A 25,218-nucleotide genomic window follows, 5' to 3' on the forward strand; every position below is an offset into this window, starting at 1 on the left:
AACAAGCCAATTTCTGGATCTATTCTGTAAAGCAAGCTATTGAACTGGGAAAGAAATTAAATAAACCAGAATTCAAGGCTTCTAATAGATGGCTCCTAGAACAATTAATTAATAATGTGCAGTGATATGCAGTACAGTATTAGAGTATAGTGTTAGATATTAAATAGAATGAGATTAGTAAACTTTAGTAATGTTTAATGACTAATGAGTGAGTCACGATAATATTTATACAGAATATGAGATTTTAATCAAGATGATTCACAAACGTAATGAGCGACAGAAAGCGTTAAATGGAATATTTTGTACTTCTTGCACTTTGCGGCATGCCATTTTGTTTTTCATGTATATGAATGACAAAATATTCCATTTTAATGTCACACCTGAATAATACGGAAACCTGTCCACAACGGAAAAAAAATTAGGACCGTGTCACTTCCGTCTTGAACAGGTTTCACTGTATTATAATAAAGAATTATGTCGCTCACACAGTCTACTGCAGCTCATTGATATGACTTATAAAACACGTGTTATTTGAAGAGGTGGTGCACTGCTCCTGTGCTCCTTAAGAGAAATTGCCACTGATTCCAAATGATCTAAAAGTTCTTCAAAGTATTAAAAATGACCAATAAATGCCGAGAAAAATATAAAATTGACGTATCAGTTCAAAAACATCAAAAAATGCAATAGGCCTATAAGAAATTCTTTTTTACGTTGATATTAACACAGGAAGGATTTCCATATTAATAGTCATCGTCCTAGTGTGAAAAATAAGAGGATGACTTTTCATCAACATCCGCCCCCTACTTATATTCCATGATCACAGATTACTGCAGCACTAAAGTCCTCAACATACGACAGGCAAACACCACCCCTCGCTGGCCCTCTACAGTCTACAGGCAGAAGTTAGCAATACAGACATTATGTAAACATCACCCTCTCGCTGACTCTATACAGGCAAAGGGAATCAACTCGGACGTTAAGTAAACAAAGGTAGAAATCAAATCTGGAATCCACTCGGACGTCATTCATGAGGATTTGGGGATCGATCCGGACGCGGTCCTCAGAGAGAGGGGAGGCACCACAGCCCCGGACCCGTGCACGTCCTGTCCCTACGAGCCTGCTCTCTCAGATGAGTCCACAGTTCCGCTCTCGGATCCAAGTTCTCGCGCATTCTAGAATTTGATTGGAAAGTTTTTTTAATTGCTTATTTAACGACGCTGTATCAACTACGAGGTTATTTACCTTCGATGGAATTGGTGATGGCGAGATAATATTCGGCGAAATGAGGTAGAGGTTTCGCCATAGATTAACTGACATTCACTTTACGGTTGGGAAAAATCTCTGTAAAAACCAAATCAGGTAATCAGCCCAAGCAGGAATCGAACCCACTCCTGAGCGCACTCCGAATCGGCTGGTAAGCGTCTCAGCCGTCTGAGCTACGCCGGTGGCGGTATGAAGTTCAAGGAATAATATAATACTCTTGTTTTATTTGGTTATTTAACGACACCGTATCAACTACTAGGTTATTTAGTGTTTATGGAATTGGTGATAGCGAGATGGTATTTGGCGAAATGAGCTCGAGTATTCCCCACAGATTACCTGACATTCGTCTTACGGTTGGGGAAAATCTCGGACAAAACCAACCAACTAATCAGCCCAAGCTGGAATGGAACAGAGAACAGAAGAGAACAATGGGAAACTAAAAAAATGCCGAAAGTCTTCGTAAATATTTAAAAGTAAATATGAAACAGGTTATACAGGTATATGCAGTACTACAACTTATTTTATCACTAATGAATGAATGTAAGTTCTTGATTGCTATAATTTTATGATAAGCTGTAGCCTAAGCTTCTTCCGACCATGAAACTGAACAGAGGGTGATCAGTGAGGGGTGGGGAGGGGATGGATAAGGCGTGGTTTCCCTACTTGCATTCCTGTCCCTCACTTAATCCCAAATTTCGATAATCCGAACAGGTCCCTGTTCCAATTGGTTCGAACTAGCGAGGTTCTACTGTATAGCAGTAGCAGCCATTCAAATGAAGAAGGTGAAGAACATTTCACTTGTTATTTTGCGAGCCACTTGATTTATATTTCATGTATTAAATTATCCAATTTAAAAACTATAGCGCTATAAATCAATAAATGTCAATACAGCATCGCCAGGCTGTTTCAATATTCCCGCTGTTTACGTCTCAGTTCCTCGAGCGGCAGCGACGAGGCGATGATTCTCAGATTTAAAATATTATTTTGTTCTTCTATGTTAGGGTGGTTGCTATGACAACGACTGCGACATTTCCCCCCGCACTTCTACATTCTTCAAGAAACGGGTGTTGCTGTGACGAACACGTGTTTGGCCTTCAGCCCAGCCGGTGCGCTTTGTATAATGGGTGACACGGAGATTTACGACTACTTGTCTGTCCAGCAACATGGCCCGTCCTGAAGAAAATTCTTTCCTAAAAATTCTGCTTCGTCAATTCTTCTTCCCATATAGGTCCTATTATGTTTTAAGTTTTTAATTTTTGTGCTGATATCTTCATTCCTTTAATTTTTTATTCTTCTGGCCACAATTTTACTGTTCCTCATAGGAAAATTCTATTAAAAATTAATACTATGAAAGCAATGGAAAGAAAGTTTGATATTCCGAACACAGCCTTTTTAGTGGAAGTTGAATGAATTTTTGCCTTTCCTCAGTCTGTTTTCGTCGTGTTTTGTGTCGGTATGCCCATGTCGAGCTATTCAGTTATGATAGGCCTAATTTTTAAAATATAATTTATTTTACTTATCACTTTATTAGGTGAAGATATTAAGTGCATTTCAGTTTTTAATTAATTTCTAATAAGTGTGTTAGGACCTAACATATAGTTTTTGTATATGTGTAAATGAATCCGTTCAATGACACAGTGTGTACATTAATTCAAACCTCGTTTAATCGCTGGTGTGAGCAGTATAAGAGATATCTATTGTTTCTAGACAGAACTCAACCAATTTTAGACATAAACTGTAAAAAGTTAAACTCACAAGCTGGTAAATCATACGAACTTAATTTTACAACTTCATGGTACAGCAAGCATCACTGAGTGGTTGTGTGGGAGCCACTACATTGAAATACTATTTTGTTAGTCATGCCTACTACTTGGAGTTAAAAAACATGTGTGGAATGAAACTGGATTCAGTGATTTTCTAAAATAATGTTAGTCGTGCTCTACAAAAACATGAAAATTCGGCGGAACATTTTTTTAAAGCGCGTGCTGCAGTTCAAAAATTTACAGAAAAATATGAACACTATTGGGAATAGCCTGAAAAAAATGCTAGGCTATTGTTAGTGCAATATATTGAAAATGTTTGTTTAAACAGACATGTTATGCGGTCAGTCATCGACGCTGCTTTGTATTTAAGCAAGCAGGAATTATCATTTCGGGGCCATGACGAAAGCACTTCTTCGCTTAATGTGGAAATTTCAGATGGTCTACTGCACTATGCTAGAATTTTGAACGTAGCAAAAAGTAGAAGTGAATTCTCAGGGAGAAAGTACAGACTGCGGCTACAGTGGAAAAAGTGATGTAGAACATGATCGTAATTACAAGATATTATTCTTCGTCAGCCTTGCTGATACTTCCAAATTTGACAATTACCTTACATACTTACTTACTTACTTACTGGCTTTTAAGGAACCCGGAGGTTCATTGCCGCCCTCACATAAGCCCGCCACTGGTCCCTATCCTGAGCAAGATTAATCCAGTCTCTATCATCATATTTCACCTCCCTCAAATCCATTTTAATATTATCTTCCCATCTACGTCTCGGTCTCCCTAAAGGTCTTTTTCCCTCCGGCCTCCCAACTAACACTCTATATGCATTTCTGGATTCGCCCATATGTGCTACATGCCCTGCCCATCTCAAACGTCTGGATTTAATGTTCCTAATTATGTCAGGTGAAGAATACAATGCGTGCAGTTCTGCGTTGTGTAACTTTCTCCATTCTGTAACTTCTTCCCTCTTAGCCCCAAATATTTTCCTAAGAACCTTATTCTCAAACACCCTTAACCTATGTTCCTCTCTCAAAGTGAGAGTCCAAGTTTCACAACCATAAAGAACAACCGGTAATATAACTGATTTATAAATTCTAACTTTCAGATTTTTTGACAGCAGACTGGATGATAAAAGTTTCTCAACCGAATAATAACAGGCATTTCCCATATTTATTCTGTGTTTAATTTCTTCCCGAGTATCATTTATATTTGTTACTGTTGCTCCCAGATATTTGAACTTCTCCACTTCTTCAAAAGATAAATTTCCAATTTTTATATTTCCATTTCGTACAATATTCTCGTCACAAGACATAATCATATACTTTGTCTTTTCGGGATTTACTTCCAAACCTATCGCTTTACTTGCTTCAGGTAAAATTTCCGTGTTTTCCCTAATCGTTTGTGTATTTTCTCCTAACATATTCACGTCATCCGCATAGACAAGCAGCTGATGTAACCCATTCAATTCCAAACCCCCTCTGTTATCTTGGACTTTCCTAATGGCATACTCTAGAGCAAAGTTAAAAAGTAAAGGAGATAGTGCATCTTCTTGCTTCAGCCCACAGTGAATTGGAAACGCATCTGACAGAAACTGACCTATACCAACAATGCTGTACGTTTCACTGAGACACATTTTAATTAATCGAACTAGTTTCTTGGGAATACCAAATTCCATAAGAATATCATATAAAACTTCTCTCTTAACCGAGTCATATGCCTTTTTGAAATCTATGAATAACTGATGCACTATCCTTATACTCCCATTTTTTCTCCATTATCTGTCGAATACAACATATCTGGTCAATAGTCGATCTGTTACGCCTAAAACCACACTGATGATCCCCGATAATTTCATCTACATATGGAGTTAACCTTCTCAAAAGAATATTGGACAAAATAGACTTCTTCGTGACACAAAGATGTATTTGGAGAAGTGTATAAGTTATATTCCCTCATTTTAATACTACCGTCTTACTAGCGTACCGGTCGAGAGGAGCTTCTCGTGTTTAAAACGAATAAAAACAAAACAAAGAAACTCAATGTCACAGTAGAGACTGTCAGCGTTAGGGAATATTTCGCTCCAAAAAGATATGTTGGACAAGATGATGGAATCACAGCCCCTCCATGAGAACGTTATTGGCAGGTTCGCGGCCCTGAAGCTATGGAGGATCAACTTTGTGCAAAGATAGGTAAGCAATAAGCATATGAAGAGTCCACTGCAAGAATGATGGATGTCACTTTCTTGTCGGAAATGAACCAAGACTGTTAATGTATAGCTTAAGACATATAGACTGTACATAGAGAGTTATATGGCATTAACACTGATAGTCATTGTCCAGTAATGATCGGAAAATCACAGTTAAGCTTTGATCGCTAAGCATTTCAAACTTTCAATTGCTTCTCCTGAAAAATATATTCCAAATGACATCCATCATTCTTGCAGTGGACTCTTCATATCTTAATTGACATGTACCGGTAAGTGCATTGATAACTGGCAGAAATAAATACAATTAAATCACTTTCACGATTGAAGGGCATGGGAATTTATGGGAGAGAATTACTTTAGTTACATAGACTTCCGATTATCAATGCAAAGGGAAGTCTCTAGTGAAAATTTGGTCAAAATCTGAAAAAAAGTCGAAATTTGTTTTTTGCCATAAATATTATCTTTGGTTCATGGCCGATTCATTTCTACTACATTTTTTAATGTAGCGCCATTTTTAAAGCTCCGTGCGCATCCTTTAAATGTACGCTGCAGTGGGCGGTTCTCTGTTGTTCGCATTCTCAACATTCTGTGTGATATATTTCAAATTCGGCGCAGATTTTTCGAGTATATATGAAGAACTATATACTTCTCCCATCTAGTGGTGTACTGGCAGCACTACTTGCAGCTGGGAGGAAGCAGATGTTCTTTTGTTGATACTTGATATCCGGTTGGCGGTTTTAGTTTGTTTACTATTTGTGGGAGCATGCACGTGAGATAATTTCATCGTGTTTTATAATATTTTACTCAGTGACTGTGGTTTTATTGGTATTTATAGTGTATATATATATATATATATATATATATATATATATATATATATAGTATTTTGTAGTTATATATAAAATGATTTATAAGATTCACATATATATGTATTAGTAATACATACAAAGTTAGTAGGGTCTAGGCCTAAATTAATGTAGGTCATTCTAGTAATTATAGTGTTGAGATTACAGCATGGGAAGATTATCTAGAAGTCGTGCACACAAGAAACGCCCCTCTAAAAGGACACGAAAAGCGCAGCATGCTGTAAAATGCAAATTTGCAAAACAATGTGCTGCAGAAATTAGGCCTAACCTCTATCAAGAGCAGCCAGGTGTATCTAACCTCCCTAATTGTCAGGCAGGTCCATCTGCTATCCATGAGCCTTAGGAAATGTCATCCACCTCTGTATCAACAAGCGCCAAGAAGCTAAAGATGTTTGAAACCACTTCTGCAGGTGAGATTGGACAAGCATTTTCTTCAGATTATTTGTTAGTTCATAAAAATGTGTGGGGTGAACTGTTAAAAAAATCTGAAGTGTCATGAATGTGACAATACCGCTTTATAATTGCAAATGAGGGAGAACAATGGGTTTGCAACCAAACTAGTGGTAAAATATATTGCCTGTGGTACAAACTGTGGTGAGACCTTCAGTAGCCCACAGACAATATCTGATAGTAAGAGACCACCATTTGAAGTAAATAAAAAAATGGTTGAGACCTTTGTTAGCACTGGTTCAGGTTATTCTGCTATGCAGACATTCTGCTCTGTGAGTGGCATGAAAGGTATGGCAATAGGTATATATCAAAGTCATCTTCACAAAATTGCTAAAGAAACAGATTGCTATAACCAAAAAATCCTCTCCCGGTCTCTCAGAGCAGTATGACAAGCTCACGAAGTATGTGACCCTACACTGAAATCCAGCAATGTAATGGACATAGCAGTGTCATATGATGGTAACTGGTATAAACGTGGCCATATTTCACTGTATGGTGTAGGGTTAGTAATAGATGTATTGACTTCCAAAATTTTGCCATGCATGTTCTTTCACTGCTGCTGATCTAGGTCAAAATTCTCCAGAATACAGATTTTGGTTAGATGGTCATGAAAAATCTGGGGAGTGCAACAAAAATTACACAGGTAGCTCCAATACTATGGAGATGGTTGCAGCAGAGAGGCTATGGTTGAGGACTGAAAATGAATGTAGCATGTGATACACTACAATACTCTCTGATGGGGATGCGAAGACATACCAGCATTTGTCAAAACTGGCTGTGTATGGAGCAGATGTTGCAATAAGTAAAGAGGAATGCATCAATCATGTTGCAAAGAGAATGGGCACTGGTTTGAGAAATTTAGTAAAAGAAAATAAATCTCAAGGTGTTAAGCTTGGCGGGCGGGGTGTTGGAAAATTAAATGAAAATGCAATTGTAAATGGGATGCCTGATGTCAGAGCAATAGGGAGGGGGATTGTTGCAACCTTGGCACATTCAGTGTCGACGGATGAAAAGCCTCATCACGACAGAAGTCCAACTGGACTGGACTCTTGGTGTTTTATAACCGGAGTAAGGCAAAGGGAGAGGAGCCTCATAGTCACCAGAACATGAACTCCAGTTATCAGAAGCAACCCTAATAACACTGTTACCCCTTTACGAACGTCTGTCCAGTCCTGAAGTGTTCAGCAAATGTACACGTGGCGCTACCCAGAATGCGAATGAGTGTCCATTCTCTTATATGGAGAAAATGTCCTAAAGACACATTTGTCTCAAAAATCAAAATTAATATTGCAGTGGCAAGTGCAGTTGCTGAATTTAATATGGGGTGCCTGCAAAGTCAACTTGTAAAAATAACAATTGGGGAGGGGAAATTGACAGAGGTAGCAAAGAATATTCTGGCTAGGCGGGACAGAAAGCGTACTCATACGAGTGAATGGAAAAGGGCAGAGAAACAAAAAAGTGCACAATGAACTAGAAAATTGAACAAAGGTGCAGCAGAAAAGAAAGAAAAGAAAAAGGAAGGCCAAACATATGGCGCTGGGCTGTTCTAGTTATGTAAGTACATTATATGCATGTCTTATTTTAAAAAATTGCCTCTATCTTAAAACTACATTTTTATACCTTCAAAATGCTCTGTGACACATAATTTTCATCTGATTGTTTTCAAATTTGGAAGACACACACTTCGAAAGCTGCTTAAAAAACTGTAGTTTTCACTCTTTATGTAGAATTAAAAATATTCCTGTTAATGGTTGTTAAAAGTCAAAATATGCAAAATTTTCAGTGGAATGGGCAGCACACAATTAATATTTTTTTTATTTCAACATAAAGTGATTGAAAGTTGAAATGACAACTTGGAATTATTAATAAGTGTATAATAAAGTAGGAAAAAAAAATTTACGGCCTATACTGAAAATGTGATTGACGTAGAGCATTTTGAATTTGCATATCATATCATAATTAAAATGTTGATAACTCAGAAACTATTTGTTCGATTGAACTGAAATTTTGCACAGAATGTTGATTTATTACATTCCTTCAGCAGTATGAATTTCATTAAAATTCGGTAAAAACCGAGTCATATGCCTTTTTGAAATCTATGAATAACTGATGCACTGTATCCTTATACTCCCATTTTTTCTCCATTATCTGTCGAATACAACAAATCTGGTCAATAGTCGATCTGTTACACCTAAAACCACACTGATGATCCCCGATAATTTCATCTACATATGGAGTTAACCTTCTCAAAAGAATATTGGACAAAATAGACTTCTTCGTGACACAAAGATGTATTTGGAGAAGTGTATAAGTTATATTCCCTCATTTTAATACTACCGTCTTACTAGCGTACCGGTCGAGAGGAGCTTCTCGTGTTTAAAACGAATAAAAACAAAACAAAGAAACTCAATGTCACAGTAGAGACTGTCAGCGTTAGGGAATATTTCGCTCCAAAAAGATATGTTGGACAAGATGATGGAATCACAGCCCCTCCATGAGAACGTTATTGGCAGGTTCACAGCCCTGAAGCTATGGAGGATCAACTTAGTGTAAAGATAGGTAAGCAATAAGCATATGAAGAGTCCACTGCAAGAATGATGGATGTCACTTTCTTGTCGGAAATGAACCAAGACTGTTAATGTATAGCTTAAGACATATAGACTGTACATAGAGAGTTATATGGCATTAACACTGATAGTCATTGTCCAGTAATGATCGGAAAATCACAGTTAAGCTTTGATCGCCAAGCATTTCAAACTTTCAATTGCTTCTCCTGAAAAATATATTCCAAATGACATCCATCATTCTTGCAGTGGACTCTTCATATCTTAATTGACATGTACCGGTAAGTGCATTGGTAACTGGCAGAAATAAATACAATTAAATCACTTTCACGATTGAAGGGCATGGGAATTTATGGGAGAGAATTACTTTAGTTACATAGACTTCCGATTATCAATGCAACTAGCCTACATGAGCTTTGAAAACCTTGCAACAATTTTGTGCTTCACCTACTTTTTCAGGCACGAGCCGCTACTGCTGTATACACCCCATAATAATAATTAGGCTTTGTAATTCAGCTACCTATAAATTGGAATGAGGTTGTCTGATACAAAGTACATCACAGCGCAGGTACAGACATGTTCGTATACAAAATAGTTACGCATCCTCTCCTCTCATCCTCTAGTACAGTGGTGACCAAAGTGGGTGTCGTGATTACATCGTGTAATCATAGACATTCAAACGGGTACGAGGAGCTTACTGTACATTGCTGTGTGTTTCATTCACGTACTGAAGGCAAGCAGTGGCGGTATCATGTCGCTCTACAAACTGTGTCTCTACAAGCAATAAGAGGTGGTATCGTAAAGAATGAAGAACGTTTTTCTTGTTCTTTCAGACAAAATGTAATAGGCTATTATGTTTACTTTGCTCAATGGTTCAATTAGGAGAATGTATATAGAAACATTAATTGCCACGCTGAATAATGTATTATTATTTTTAATATAATTATTATTATTATTATTATTATTACTGACCACTAAGTATGTGTTTCTATAATTCTTCTGTACGTGCATGAATATTGATATTTTTAGATCTTCTCCCTAGAAGGGTAAAATTATTAGGTTTTATTTCAATTTTAATCTTCTTAATCTTTAGATGAGGGTAACTGTTACAACTCTAAAAATTTCCTACTAGGACATAAATGCACATATAACAGTTTTAAAGTTATGCTATTTAGTTTTTTTTTTTTTTTTTTTTCAATTGGAAAGTGTTATATTTTACGTTGTAACAGTTTTCCATTCTCAACTGTTGCTAAAAGCAATGTTCCATTTTGACTTGTAACACTTTCGCACTGAAAATATCCATGCTTCGAGTTTAGATTTTGCACACCTTGCAGTACTTACAATAATGGTAGCATAATGCTGCCTGCATTGTGTTAAACATAATGTTGTTATTAATTTTGTCTTCACCATCGATGTAGTATTGAAATATTAATCATCGTGCATATTCTTACACATTAGTATTTAATTCACTTTAATCCTTCATATTTTATATCCCTAAGAAAGTTCAATGTTGTATATATACTGCATATAAGAATAGTACAGAAACAGAGAAATTAAACCTGCAAGAAAGTTATAATAGAGATATAAAGAAGAGAAACATCAAGGGCTACAAAGACTAAAGATATTGAATCAGCAAAACAGGCTCCAAGCAAAGTTTTGTGCTACTCTGATCTTCAGGTCGTAGGCTACTTCTTTCATCTTGTGGTGAGTGTTCATCTTTATATTATAAAAGAAAACTGTCTGTTACAAACTCACAATATATGAATATGACCACCTCTGTGGTGAGGGTTTTCCTCAACCGTAAGCCAAATGCCAGGAGATTCGGGCCACAATGTCTCTGAATATCACCGGTCTCATTCATCATCGAAATCTTATCCATAACCACTGCCTGCTGGATCACATCCTTTGGCTGCGTAACTGCCTGCTCATTCCTCTTCCTTAGCATTGAGTTTCGTGTGGACATTATTGTCCAGTTTCGACACTAGAGCGCAGCAAGTAACTGCCGTTGAATTGGCTGTACTAAATGTGTAGAATTAATTATACTGTCTTATTTGACATCTTAGAAGTAATTACAGTGTTTGTCAGTTATTGTTTATTAATGATATGATTTTCTTCTTTAAAATAGGCTACATTGGAAGAAAGGAACATTCGGTTTGAAATACATTTAATTTTGTGAGATATAAAACTTGGTTTCCTGAAATAACAATATTAATTATAATATATTTGCAATGGTGTCTTGTTGTGCCCCTTTCTGCAAAGCGCACAGAGGAAAATTGAAATTCAGAAGATTATCATTTCATGAATTTCCATCTAATAGTGAGCTGCGGGAAAAGTGGTTAAAGGTTAAATATTATATCAAGAAAAGGTGACAAAAGAGGAAGTAAGTGGATTCCTTCTGATCGTTCATGTGTGTGTAGTTTACACTTCAAACAAGAAGATTTTAAAGAAGATACAAAATATAGGAAACTGAAAAATTTGTCGATACCAAGTATATTTCCTGGATATCCTTCATACAAGAAACCTTCTAACAAGAGAAAGAGAAAAGTCAGAAACTCAAGTTCATCATTCTCCGAGAAGAACAACGTCTCAAGATTGGCTGCACAATGTCAGGAGGACATTGAAGCCGAATATCGTGAGAAAGACATAGAAGCCGAAATTATAAAAGACAAAGGCAGATGTAAACGTATATTCCAGACATATTGCTGTTCATGTAAATACTGTAAGATTAAGTGAACTGGAATACCATAAAAAATTAAATAAAAATCGTCGAGCGAAAGTGTACAGACTCGAAAACAAAATTGTGGAAATAGAGAAGGAACTTCAAGAGGCGAAGGAAGAAATTAATAGCTATACTGAGACAAAGTCAGTAAAAGGTAAAAGGTAAAGGTATCCCTGTAATATGCCATGAAGGCACTTAGGGGACATGGAGGTATAGCCCCATGGTTTCCATGACCTCGTCACTAGAATGAGGTGGTGTGGTCGGCACCACAGGAAAGACCTGTTAATCAATTTTATAGGAGGATGAGTGAACCTCAGGTCCGTTCTGAAAGTTTGGCAACAAGAAAAAATCCTGTCACCACCTGGGATCGAACCCCGGACCTTCTAGTCCGTAGCCAGTTGCTCTACCAACTGAGCTACCTGAGAGAAAGTCAGTAGATAACAGGAAGGAATCAGCACATGATGGCTACAAAATGGCTGCATATATATACTGGATCAAATTAGAAATTAAAAAAAAAATCGTCCAAAATGGTCCGAGCCAATTATTCGGTACTGCTTATGTTGGCGAATATCGCCTCCTAAAGGCTACGACTTTGGAAGAAATTTGAAATTAATACAAGCACTGTCGCGCAGCATATTAGATAGGCATATGGGCTCAACGGAATATGGCATTGGTGTTTCCCCTTTAATTAAACAGACACTTAAGTTAGAAGCCATAAAATTGAATGAAATTGAGAAAGTAGTTTCTCTTATATGCGATGAAATGGCAATAAAAGAAAGCTTGCTTTATAATAAAGAAAAGGATAAAATTTTTGGTTTAGCCGAAGCTGAAGAAGTTTCTAATAAAGAAATAGGAATAAATCCCGTCTTAGCCAACAAACTTCTGTGTTTAGTTATTCATGGATTATTTACCAAGTACACAATACCGGCAGCATATTTCATGGTACGAAATTTGCAAGGAAATGATCTGCTCTTATTAGTTCAGCAAGTGTTGAAAGCTGTAAAGACTTGGATTTCATGTGCTTCGGCTTGTAACTGATAACCATAGAACTAATACTGCTATGTTTAAGAGTTTAGGCAGCGGAGATCTACAGCCTTGCGTAGCACACCCATGTAACTTGCAACATAATTTATATTTAAGTTTTGATTACTGTCACATCATCAAAAACATCCGTTCACAGTTTCTAGACCAGGATATAGCAGACAGAGAAGGAATGATCAGTTCAAAATTCGTCAAGGAAATATACAGGATACAAAAGGACTTAGCTGTGAAACCCATTCGATTTCTAATGAGGAAGCATGTCGAACCCAGTTCCTTTGAGGAAATGAACGTTCTTTATGCTGTACAGACATTTTCACTGGAAGTTACAAGCACTTTGGACTATATGAAGGACAATCATATAGTCCTACGTCTGACATCTCGGGTAAATTTTTCAGAAGCAAGACCAACAATACGTTTCATGAAAAATGTGTACAAATTTTTTACTGTACACAACATAAGCGATAAATTATCTGTTTACAGTATTTTACTCGGCATTTCTTTTCGGGGACGGGGGAGAATTTTTTAATGAGCGCAAAATTTATCACACTTCAAATGGGCCTTTTATATATGGGGAAGTTACTTTGTGGCAATACTGAACTTAATAAAACAGTAGACCAAGTGTCCGTATAACAATTTCATGGATTGGAAGATACTGCAGGAAGATACCACATACTGTCGTTAATTCAAACCGTGATTTCCAATAAGCTTGTAGCTCGGTTAAAGGAAGCATATATTTTTTCGTAAATATGTTTAAACTTGTTGAAATATTTTATATAAGTTTCAAATATTATTTTTATTACGTTAATTGATTTTAATAATAATTTTAGTAAATGCCTAAAGCAAGTATAGGCCTACTTGTTTGGATGTAGTATCGCTTAGAAAAAAAATTAAGTTTTAATTTCAGTATTAATAGTATTACATATTAAGCATTGCGGAAGGATTCGGACACCCTGGGCCATCGTTTCCATAAGCCCTTGTCTCTTCTAGTACCTAAGACTTCGTAATAATAGTTATTTTAGGGTATTCTGCATATATTGATAATGTTAATAGTGGTGGGCACTACCTGCCACCTAGCGGCAAAATAACTTTTTTCAAGACTCGCACATAAGCGTTGATTGAGCAGGCAGTGTAAACAGCCATAGGATGTGATCCAGCAGGCAGTGTCCATAACAAATCAGTAATACATATACAGTCGCCATCTAGTTCACAACAATAGAACTAGTCTCAACAATAGTACACAGGCCTTCGGATTTCACCCAGAAGATTAACTCACGATGTGACCAAAGATGATAAAGCGAGTATAAATAATTGCAGGGGAAAATATATATATGAATGACATCACAAACAGCCAGGGCCATTGTTATTTTTGACATGAGGGCTTGGCCAAAAGAAGTTCAAATCAGATTGACAAATGTCTCTATAAATTTCTTACTTGTTTGCCAAACACAGTAACAAACCAGGTAATTTTGTTTTTAGACAATTGTGCTGGACAAAACAAGAACAAATTCATTTCCTCATTACTTTTGTACTGCGTAACTAACCTGAGTCATATAATGTCATAACTAGGGAAAGGAAGTTCATGCATTTGCATATTTGTTCTCTATCGTTGTGTGAATATGCTGAAAGATTATCTACATGAATCACAAATTTCTGAATACAATGATATTACTTTTATTGTGCATAAAAGTGCATATTTTGCCTTTTATTTTAACGTTTATGCAGGGAAACTCCATATTATGAATGTTTATTTGTCTTTCCCTCATTTTTAAAAGTGTGTAACCTCGTAAACAAGACTAATTTATGTTTATGAATTTTGAACGTAACGATGACGCCTTCATGGGAAGCCTCTCAAGTTAGCAATTTGTATTCCTTTATTGCAGTCTTTAGCAGATTTCGATAGAACAATGTCCAGTTTAACATCAGTTCCAGGAAATGTAGGAGATAAGTGAACGAGAAAACAGCAAATATTCTTTCCAAAAACCCTGGCTATTATCAGCTTAAAGAAATTCAAGATATAGCCTACTCGAAGGAAAAACACCCCAAAAACCAACAAAATTTCTATAGAACAGCTCCCAGATTTTGTGCAAACCCCTCTTACTTTTTGTGACGTAGAACGAAGATTTTCGCGCTACAAAGCTATGCTGAGAGACGACAGGCGAAGAATGACAACAGAAAACATACGTCACTGCTTAGTTGTGAACTGTAACAGCATAAATGGAGCATACAGCAATGAGGCAACCACTTCAAAATCCATAGACTAAACGTAAGTTACCTATACCTTATTATTCTGTTAAAATAATCTCTCAGACTGATAATGCATATTTTGTAGCATATTTATCTATTTTTACGGCATAAATGCATACATATTCTTCACGTTTTCAGGGCATGAACTTCCTTTCCCTGGTCATAGCACAGAAATTTTTAATCACAGGTCATACCCAGAATGAGAATGACTGTGCATTTTACTATTGAACGGTGGGGGTGGGAAGAGTTCTTAAAGGAGGACCTATTATACTGCCAATGACGCAATAGGTACCAGTACTGAAATTGGTCAAGAGAAAAGGCAATACCCTATGTACAAAGTCAATGAACTAGATACACCAGACATCTTAGATTTGAAATACTTAACACAACAAATGGAAAATAATTTTTCCAGAAATGAAAATGGTGATAATGTAAACTGGTCTAAGATGAAGACCGTGGAGGTTAGAAAACAGGATCCTTTCGCCATCTCTTTTAAGCACTCCTATGAACAAGGTGATTTAAAAAAAAAACAAGTATTCGACAAAAAAGGAAAGGCGAGTCTTCTTTAGCAATACTAAAGCCAGCATTTTCTTCGCCTCCAGGGATAATTGCGGAGGGGGGGGGGGGATGGGGGAATTTGCTTGATGTTTGTAAAAGTGGTATCATTCCAAGCATCCATGCTCAATTTTTATAAAACTTTGAAAGTTTCCAATGGTGTTGAAGAAAATAGAGTTACATTTGACTAACAAATAAACACATGCTTTTTCTCACTACAAGATGCAATTTATTTATTATTATTATTATTATTGTAGTCATCCTGGTTGGTGTAATTTATTTCTTTTTATTGTTGTAATAATCCTGATACCAACCAATCTCATTTTGTTTCCAAATCTATATTTGACATATTTTTCCATTGCATTATCTGAACTTATTACATAGTCATATTAGGAAAAACCTGTTGCAAATAATAAAATATTATGTAATACAGTTACAGTATATCTGAGAAGTTTTGTCTGGATATTTTAATGCGAAAGTATTGCAACTAAAAAAAAAGTCACATAAAAATTACATAAAATAAATACCGACAAAATTAATTTTTTAATAAACTTCATCATCATCATCATCATCATCATCCTTCACGAATTAGGCCTCTGTAGACCTGTTTCGGCCCATCTAGCAGTCTTCTTAAAGGTCTTCATGGCCGACGATGTCCTCTATGCTTATACTGCATCATAACTTTTGGGATTCTTGAATTTTCCATTCTTCTTACATGATCTAGCCAACTGAATTTGTATCTGCTAATTTTTTCTTCTACTGACTCTACTTCTAATTGTTCTAAAATTTCTTCGTTCCTTTTTCGGTCTAAAAGAGTATATCCTGCTGTCCTGAAAAATTTCATTTCCTTTGCTTTGATTCTGTTCATGTCTCTTTTCTTTAATGTCCAAATCTCACTTCCGTATAAAAGGGAGGGTAATACTAGTGTATTATATATTTTTATTCTTGTAGATTTTTGTACTAATTTAGCTTTTACTGTATTGTTTATTATTCCTAGAATTTGTGTAAATTTGGTAATTTTCTTGTTCACATCTTTTTCATTTTGATAAAATATTTCACAACCCATCCTCACCTTCTCGTGGTCCACCCTGTTTCTACCAACGATGAAATGGCGACCGAGTCACAGCGGTATAACTGTTTCATCAAATGCAGAGGAAATGCTGCATTACAAGCCTGTCCAGAGGCTAAAAGTAGCAGCCCCACTACTGGACTACCTAACGATAAGGCTAGTAACCTATCTTAGGGAAAATTACATTACTTTCAAGCCTCAAAAAAGCAGTATAAGGATTTAATAAACTTCTATAACAATAATTAATGTATATACCAATTTTCATTGATGTGAGATGATTATCTGATTTACCATCTACAATGGAAACTTTAGGAAAATGTATTATACATCTTTCGCGTGTTAAATATTTTAGTACCTGGTTAACTAGTTTCAGAGTTCTGAAGATGGCCCATAACAGGCTGATACTAGTTAACCAGGTACTGTAATATTTAACACACAAAACATCATAATACATATTAGGAAATGATATAGTATTAAAAGTTGTGTAATCAAAATGGAAAACTTTAAGTGGCTCTACTGAAAAATCTCTATTTTTGAGTTGTAACAGTCTCGTTCTGAGTCATCAAGTTATTTTTCAATATGATATCATTAAAAGCGACATACGCAGCAGATTAAATCGGTTAAGGCACTTGCCTGCCGATCCTGAGTTGTGCTCGGGCGCGGGTTCGATTCCCGCTTGGGCTGATTTCTGGTTGGGTTTTTCCGAGGTTTTCCCCAATCGTAAGGAAAATGTCAGGTAATCTATGTCGAATCCTCAGTCTCATCTCGCCAAATACTGTATCTTCTCACTATCACCAATTCCATCGACATTAAATAACCTCGTAGTTGATACAGCGTCGTTAAATAACCAAGTAAATAAATATGCAGTAGATTAGCTGATTTTCATTTAGTATGCCAATTGAAACTATGTTCAGCTATTCACCCCGATATTGACAAACTGGGGAAAGCTAAAAGGTACTAGCATTCCTCTTCAGAACATGTGCACCACGAATAATAATATTATGCGACTGTCTCTATTATATTATTATACGGAAGGCATTCTGGACTCTCAAGTTTATCATACTGGAGAGAACACTCAGCAAAAAACTCAGAATAGAAATATTGGAGACCCGCGTAACTCCTGTACTGTTATATGGGTGTCAGACATGGTCTCTCACTGCCAAACTTCGTCTCCAAATATGCCAAAGGAAGATGCTGAGAAGGATACTAGGCTTATCACTGAGGGACAGAGTTCCAAACGAAGTGCTACAAAATATGTCAGCAATTAAAGATCCAGCACTGCAAGCCACCAATACCAAATGGAAGTGGGGAGACCATGTTGCAAGACTTAGAGATGGAAGATGGACGCAGAAAGTCACACTATGGGACCCCCGCATTGGCAAGAGATCAGCAGAAGACCAAGAAGAAGATGGACCGACCTCTTCAGTGAACGAGTAGGAAGCCATTGGTCAAGCAGAGCAAGAAATAGGGAAGACTGGAAAAACCTAAGAAAACAAGTGAACAGTGACTAAAACCAGTGCGACAGAAACAAGTGAACAATATCAAAACACTGCAGAATGTGAACCAAGTGAACAATTTCAAGCATGTAAACACCTCTTATGGGGAGTAGCTCACAGCGTGAGACAAATAGAGCTCTCCCTCTATAGGAGGAGGCCTTTGCCCTTAACAGGACATTTTTAGATTAATCATTTCATTTCATTTCAGTGTTCTGTATTGCATTGTGTTACTTACAAACCGCCTTCAAATACGCCACTGGTGACGACATAGCCAGCGGTGAGTCAAAGTATATCTCACCCCTACTTATGAGTTTCGCATCCCTGTACTAGACCCTTCAGATTCATCCACTTCATCTGATGAAGAACACATAATTTTAGAAATTTATCGAATAACTGTTTTCAAACATTCTTTTTCTGGCACAGATGGACCTATAAAATTGGCTCACCTCCTTCTTGTTATTTACTTACTGTTATCTTATTTATTTCCTCATAGATATAGTGCTACAGTGCTGGACGATCAATAATATCTATTAAAATATTGTAGACCTAGATGTGAAATACTTTTTGTGGAGTGGCCAATGAGTATTATAATTACTCTTATTAAATTTGTAATATCAAATTCTGTATATTTTCAGAAACCTAATCTTGAACATCATACTTCACGTACCGGGACTTCTCATGAAATACCAGATAATAGTGACCGGATATTGACTTCTGATGAATATAGTCAGGTATGACCAACATTTTACAATATGACTCAATGAAAGTTCTTAAAATATTGGCTAATGTTGTATTAAGTTGTGAAATAAGAATATTAAAATTACCAACGTAATTCCAAATATGAAATAAAAATGTCATGAAAATGATGTTCTTTGTCATTATACAGCAAGGTATGTTAAATATTTGTCCATTGTAAAATTCTTGCAAATCCAGTTTTCTTCCATTGCAGTATTTTTTCTCTTTGCTGTAATCCTTCCCCGAGATGAATGATAAGAAAGATGATGGTTTGTTTTTAGCCTCCCCAAAAATATATATATAGACTGTTAAAATTTCTCTCATTTCAATTCCTCAGGATTTGTAAGAGGCTTCTCAAGACACATGCACGCACGCACACACGCGCGCACGCACGCACACACACACACACGTGTTCTGCCCAAAGGCAGGCCTTTCACTGCAAACCCAGCATTCTCAAATCTTTCCTATTCTCTGCATTCCACTTAGTCTCTGCACATGATCCTTATGCAGTGACACCTCATATATTATTAAACTGACCTTTGAAATGACCTTAAAATTCAAAATATATCAATCAAAGTAAATTCATGATTAATATTTGAGGAGAAAAATTCGCTCTGGTGCCGGGGATCGAACCCGGGTCCTTGGTTCTACGTACCAAGCACTCTGACCACTGAGCTACGCCGAATTCAATCCACAGCACCGGATCGAATTCTCCTCCTTCAATGTTTCCCTTTGTGGCCTGACTGCAAGTTAGGCATATATGTTGACTAATATGTTCAATGTCAACTGCCATTATACTAGGAGCGTACTCAGCTGAGTGACTTATTTGGCCGAGATTCAGCAGTTAAGTGCACAGTAATCTGTGCAGACATATGCACTGCTAGCTATGAGAATATTATAGATTTATTAATTTGTCATACAGAATATTCTCTGTAATATTGACAATTAATATTTGAGGAGAAAAATTCGCTTCGGCACCGGGGATCAAACCCGGGTCCTTGGTTCTACATACAAAGTGCTCTGACCACTGATGTACACCGAATTCAATCCACAGCACCGGATCGAATTCTCCTCCTTCAATGTTTCCCTTTATGACCTGACTCCAAGTTAGGCATATACGTTGACGTATATGTCCAATGTCAACTGCCATTATACTAGGAGCACACTTAGCTGAGTGACTCATATCGTCGTTGTTTCTGCAATAACTCCTATGTGCAAAATACACAAATTTTCAGTAGGAGGAAAAAACACATTTATTCATCTTCATACGTATTGTGAATTCTTACATTTTCGAAAGGAAGAAATATAATTACATATAGGAGATTTTATTATTTGTTGTATCACTATTTAAGTTACTTTAATAGAAAAATAAATCTGAAAATCGATAAATATGTCACATAGGAGTTATTGCAGAAACAACGACGACATGTAGCTACACACAGGGTTGCCAGGTGATGAGTGATATTATGGTAACATGATACCGGTACTGAAGTTATCCTTTTCTACCAAAGATTATAATAAATTCTTACACTACGAAATATGCAGTTTGTATCAGAACTTTATTTTTCACTAAATAAACTCAACCTTAAACCAACAATTCTCTTTATGCCTCAAAACCTTTGATTAAACCAGTTTCATAATGTTGAAAAATTAGACAAGCTAAATGTACAAAATTGTGTTTGTTTTTGAGCAACATTAAACTGACACTGAGAATTTATTTTAACAATACGATAAAATTAAAATTCAGTCATTCAACATTATTCATCTCATATCTATATATAATCAGCTCATGATCTTTGTTATTCTATCAGAATAAATCACAATCTTAACTAATCATTACAGCACGCAGACTTACGATGTGGATTCGTTTCAGCCTAGCAAAATCTTTAAGTGCCACGGCCGATCTTCACAGGAAAAGGAAAACCTCTTTTAGAATTTCAATAATTTCACCAAAATCCCACAATATGCACAAAAGAAAAACTCGGTGGGCTATAATTCAATTAGTTTTAGAGAAAAACCCAAGTACAGTGGCCAGTTTACCTTCACATCATGGGTTGAGATATAGGCCTATGGTTCCCAAACATGGACACCAAGCCTTTCCGGTCTGAGCTGATGGCTCCAGCTCTAGTCAGCTACTGTACAGACTGACTCAGTCTGCACCATCGAACTGGCGGCCAAAGGGCCATCGACGCATGCGCGTAGAAACGAGAAAACATATCAGAATTTACCACATCGAAAATCTTTCTCTGAACGCACATGCTCTAAAATTATAAATAAACAGCAATCACACATGTCATTACATCCTGCCGGATTACAAAGACAAATCATTCATACACATACCGTTACAATATCAATATTTACAAAGCAGGGGATGCTTGGATTGTTTTTTTTTTAACGGCAGGTCTGCAGTTCTTAACTAATCATGTACAACAGATGGCGAGGGATAAAGATTTTTGTTTGTCATGTAATTCAACGTTTTCGAAGTTACATGAAATTCTGTCCTAACCTTGTATGCATTAAAAGTAAATATGTCGGTTGCTACATTAACCATTTTTTTAGTAGGTTATTTTACGGCACTTCATCAACATCTTAGGTTATTTAGCGTCTGAATGAGATGAAGATGATAATGCCGGTGAAATGAGTGCGGGGTCCAGCAACGAAAGTTACCCAGCATTTGCTCATATTGGGTTGACGGAAAACCCCGGAAAGAACCTCAACCAGGTAACTTGCCCCGACTGGGAATCGAACCTGGGCCACCTGGTTTCGTGGCCAGATGCGCTGACCGTTACTCCACAGATGTGAACTTAACCATTGTACAGTATCGTTTACTCTCCGTTGCTTACACTCCCACTCCCCTTTGCGCTGCATATGTCTCGACATTGTGAATTTTCTCTCTTCATTCAATTGCACTTTGGAATTTTTTTCAATTTCACTTGTCGACTATTGATTGCTTCTCAGTTGGGATTATAGCCTGGTTCGTTACAAATCATTTACACAATTGTGAGCGTTCTATCACTTCGCATTCTCGAGTTACACTGCCAAGGCTACTATGGGACCTGCCAATTCGTGCCTAAACTTCCCCTCTACCGCAGTGAAGATAGATGATGTGACTCACTCAACTCAATGATATGTTGGATACATTTACCCTACTGTCGGTCTCCATTTACTTTATTGGAATGTGTCGCGTAGTTTAGGAATTATATGCATGACAAAACTGGCCTGAAAATGTATCAACCGAATTTCTGGGATATTACTTAGTGTTGAACAGAACTTATACACGCTAAAAAAAATAAGAATGGCTTTAGTATAAATTTTCTGGCTTAAACACATTGGAGAGTTGAAAGTAGGCTCTATTAATATCCTTCCAGCCTGTTACTGACCAGAAGAAACTAATACACAGGGAATAGGGGTTGCCAATTTCAGCTCTAGAACAAATATTCAACTCAATATCATTAAATGATACAGTGAGTCTACTAGAGCTTAATATTCATAGAGTGAACAGTAAGTAATATCCATAATTTCAGGGAGTTGTTTGAGATATTTCAAACAAAACAGTTTAATACAATTTTGCTCGTTTTTGCTTCCTTTTGGAGATAAAAATTTTTTTATATGAAACATTTCATAGCATGTTTTGGGAAAGCCACTGATTTAATCCCAATATACTCAGTCAATTTAAGAGAGCAATGAATAAAATTATGATAATGAATGATTGAAAGAATTTTAGTTTTGTTCTTCAAATGTGCACAAATTTAATCCAGATAAATGTAAGATTGTTGTTGTTTTCTAATGCCAGGCATATGACAATAAAGTCATTTGACCTCTTGCACTCCAATATTTTTCAAAGATATTATCATGGTCAGCCACTGAAGCACAGATTTTGAGGTGTTCCGAATCCATTTCTTGGTTTCAGTTGCACAATGGGCAGTTAGGGGACTGATATATTCCAATTCTATGCAGGTGTTTGGCCACATAATCATGGCCTGTTGCCAATCTAAATGCAGCTACAGACGATTTTCGTGGTAAATCGGGAATTAACTGTGGATTATGATGCAGAGAGTTCCATTTTTTCCCCTTGAGATTGTGTTATCAAATTTTGTTTGTTGAAGTCTAAGTATGTAGATTTAATAAATCTTTTCACAGAGTAATACGTAGATTTAGTAGCAGGCTTGTTCTCTGGAGATCAAGGATCCATCGGTGTATAAATGAAGCCAGTTTTGTGGAGGGTACCTAATATTAATTGTCTCTAAAGACAATTGTTTCATTATTTCAGTGTTTACTTCTGATTTCAGTATTTCTTCTGTTAAATTTAGATTATATTCTATATGTAATAGAGTTAAAGGGTTTGGTTTAATTTGTAAGTTTTCTTTTAAATTCGGGATATTGATTTTCTGTTTTAATTCTTGAACCATGGATATGAAACTTTTTTGAGTTTTCGGTCTACAGAGAGGACTGTATGAATGCCAATTGTTTCCTGGGAATCTGATAAGTTTTTCATATTGAATCAGTGCTTTTTCTTCTATTGTCATTTTGATGCTGTTAATATTAGTGAGGAATCTCATAGAATCTATGGAGTTGTTTTGATTCCACCAGTAATGGCCTGTGAGCTTGGTTTTAAACATATTCTACTTCGTTTATGACAGGTGAAGTAATTAAAATTTCTCCGCAGTATGTCAGCACTGACTGTATAAACATTTTGAATGTAGTTTATAAAGTATTCCTGGAGCATCCCCAATTCTTTCCTGCTAGATTGTAAAATTCTTTTGCTGAACGAGAACGAGAAATTAATGATATTACTTATGGTTCAATCTGTTTAAGGAGAAATACAGAAAATTGATTTAAAAAGCAATGGAATATATGAGGCACTGCGTATAGCAGGGGTGAACTCAACAAAGAATCACGATTTCAAGTTTGCTCCTAATACAACGTATCCACAATGCCTCATACTCTTTCCAGCATAATTATTACTATTTTCTTTTCTTCTTCATAGCTGCCGAGTGGTGCATTGCAGTTATCTGATTCAAAGGAGGATCTCCTATAAGATATTCTGCACAACAGTCTTGCTAAGGAAAACAAGGAGATTCTAAGACTGAGAAAAGTACTGGTATTGAAAGTAAGTAATACTTTAGTATATATAAGTTACATAAATCAAAATGTATGTTGCTGACAGACCTTTTATAAATGTTATAACACTGGCTCTTCATCTGACAAACATTTATTGAAATCAATTTTTAAACACATACTTCTTTACTTTGTAGACAAGATATATTCATATCAGCTTTGGGACTGTAAGCTTTCCATTAAGAACTTTATTTTATTTCACTTCCACAAGGAAATACGTATGTGTTATTATTATCTGCTTTATACCCACCTTCCTTTTAGTACATAATAATGAATTGACACACATATCAGTAGAGCCCGGATTTTATGTAATATGGAAATGAGAAATATGTACTGTACATAAAGTGGCAAAATATGTAGATAAATATGTAATAAATAGGGCAAGGTAATTAATGATTTTGCATCTTTTTCTTATGAAGGTTTAAACATTGCTAGCATATATGGAAATGTATGACATTAAAAACCGGGTTAAATAAAAGCAATTCGTTAGGGCATTTTTTTGCATTTTCTTAATTTTTTTACGGATGTCATTTTTTAGCAATTTTTAGGTTATTTTGAGCATTTTTTACACTTTTTAGGAAGGCTGTGACATTATTTGTATTTAATTTGAGATTTTTATTATAATTCAGTATTTTCCTTGTCAATACAATTTCTTGGAATTAAGTAGATGTTTGCTAGCTTCTACCCCTATTTTTCAAGGTATGTGCATAATGAACTTGCCCACTTCTAGGAATTTTATTCAAATTCCTAGAGCGTATGCTAGCTTGTACCCCTATTTTTCAAGGCATAATGAACTTGCCCACTTCTAGGAATTTACCCACACTCCCACAGAGATTCCTTTCTCCAGGTAAACTGGCATTGTTATGCTGTTAATTGAGGTGGTCAGTTGTTTCTAGTCGTCTGTGTGAACAGGTCAAGAGCAAAATGCCTAAAGTAAAGGAAACTGCTAGTGTTAAATTAAAGGCATTTGTTTCAAAATATGGAGAAAATATTTTTTCAATGGACGGTCGTATTTTATTCTGCAAGATCTGTGATGTGAGAGTGGCTGCTGAAAAAAAGTTTATGATAGAACAACACATGTCACGGGAGAAACATAAACGTGGCCTGCAGAGACTTGAAAATAAAT

General features: G+C 36.2%; 1 protein-coding gene across 11 annotated transcripts in view; it reads left to right on the forward strand.

Annotated features, from left to right (window-relative positions):
• The window catches only part of LOC138705813 (uncharacterized), a 219,674-nt gene that overhangs the window by 14,564 nt on the left and 179,892 nt on the right, over window positions 1-25,218 (forward strand). For 3 of the 11 annotated variants that reach the window (XR_011333818.1, XR_011333816.1, XR_011333817.1), the window contains exons 1-3: window positions 6,106-6,511; window positions 18,875-18,970; window positions 23,962-24,084. The gene's annotated coding sequence lies outside the window, so the exon portion shown is untranslated. The other 8 variants (XR_011333808.1, XR_011333811.1, XR_011333814.1 and 5 more) reach the window with 8 other exon arrangements.

This window comes from Periplaneta americana, chromosome 9, assembly GCF_040183065.1.
Source record: "Periplaneta americana isolate PAMFEO1 chromosome 9, P.americana_PAMFEO1_priV1, whole genome shotgun sequence".
Classification (NCBI taxonomy): Eukaryota; Metazoa; Arthropoda; class Insecta; order Blattodea; family Blattidae; genus Periplaneta; species Periplaneta americana.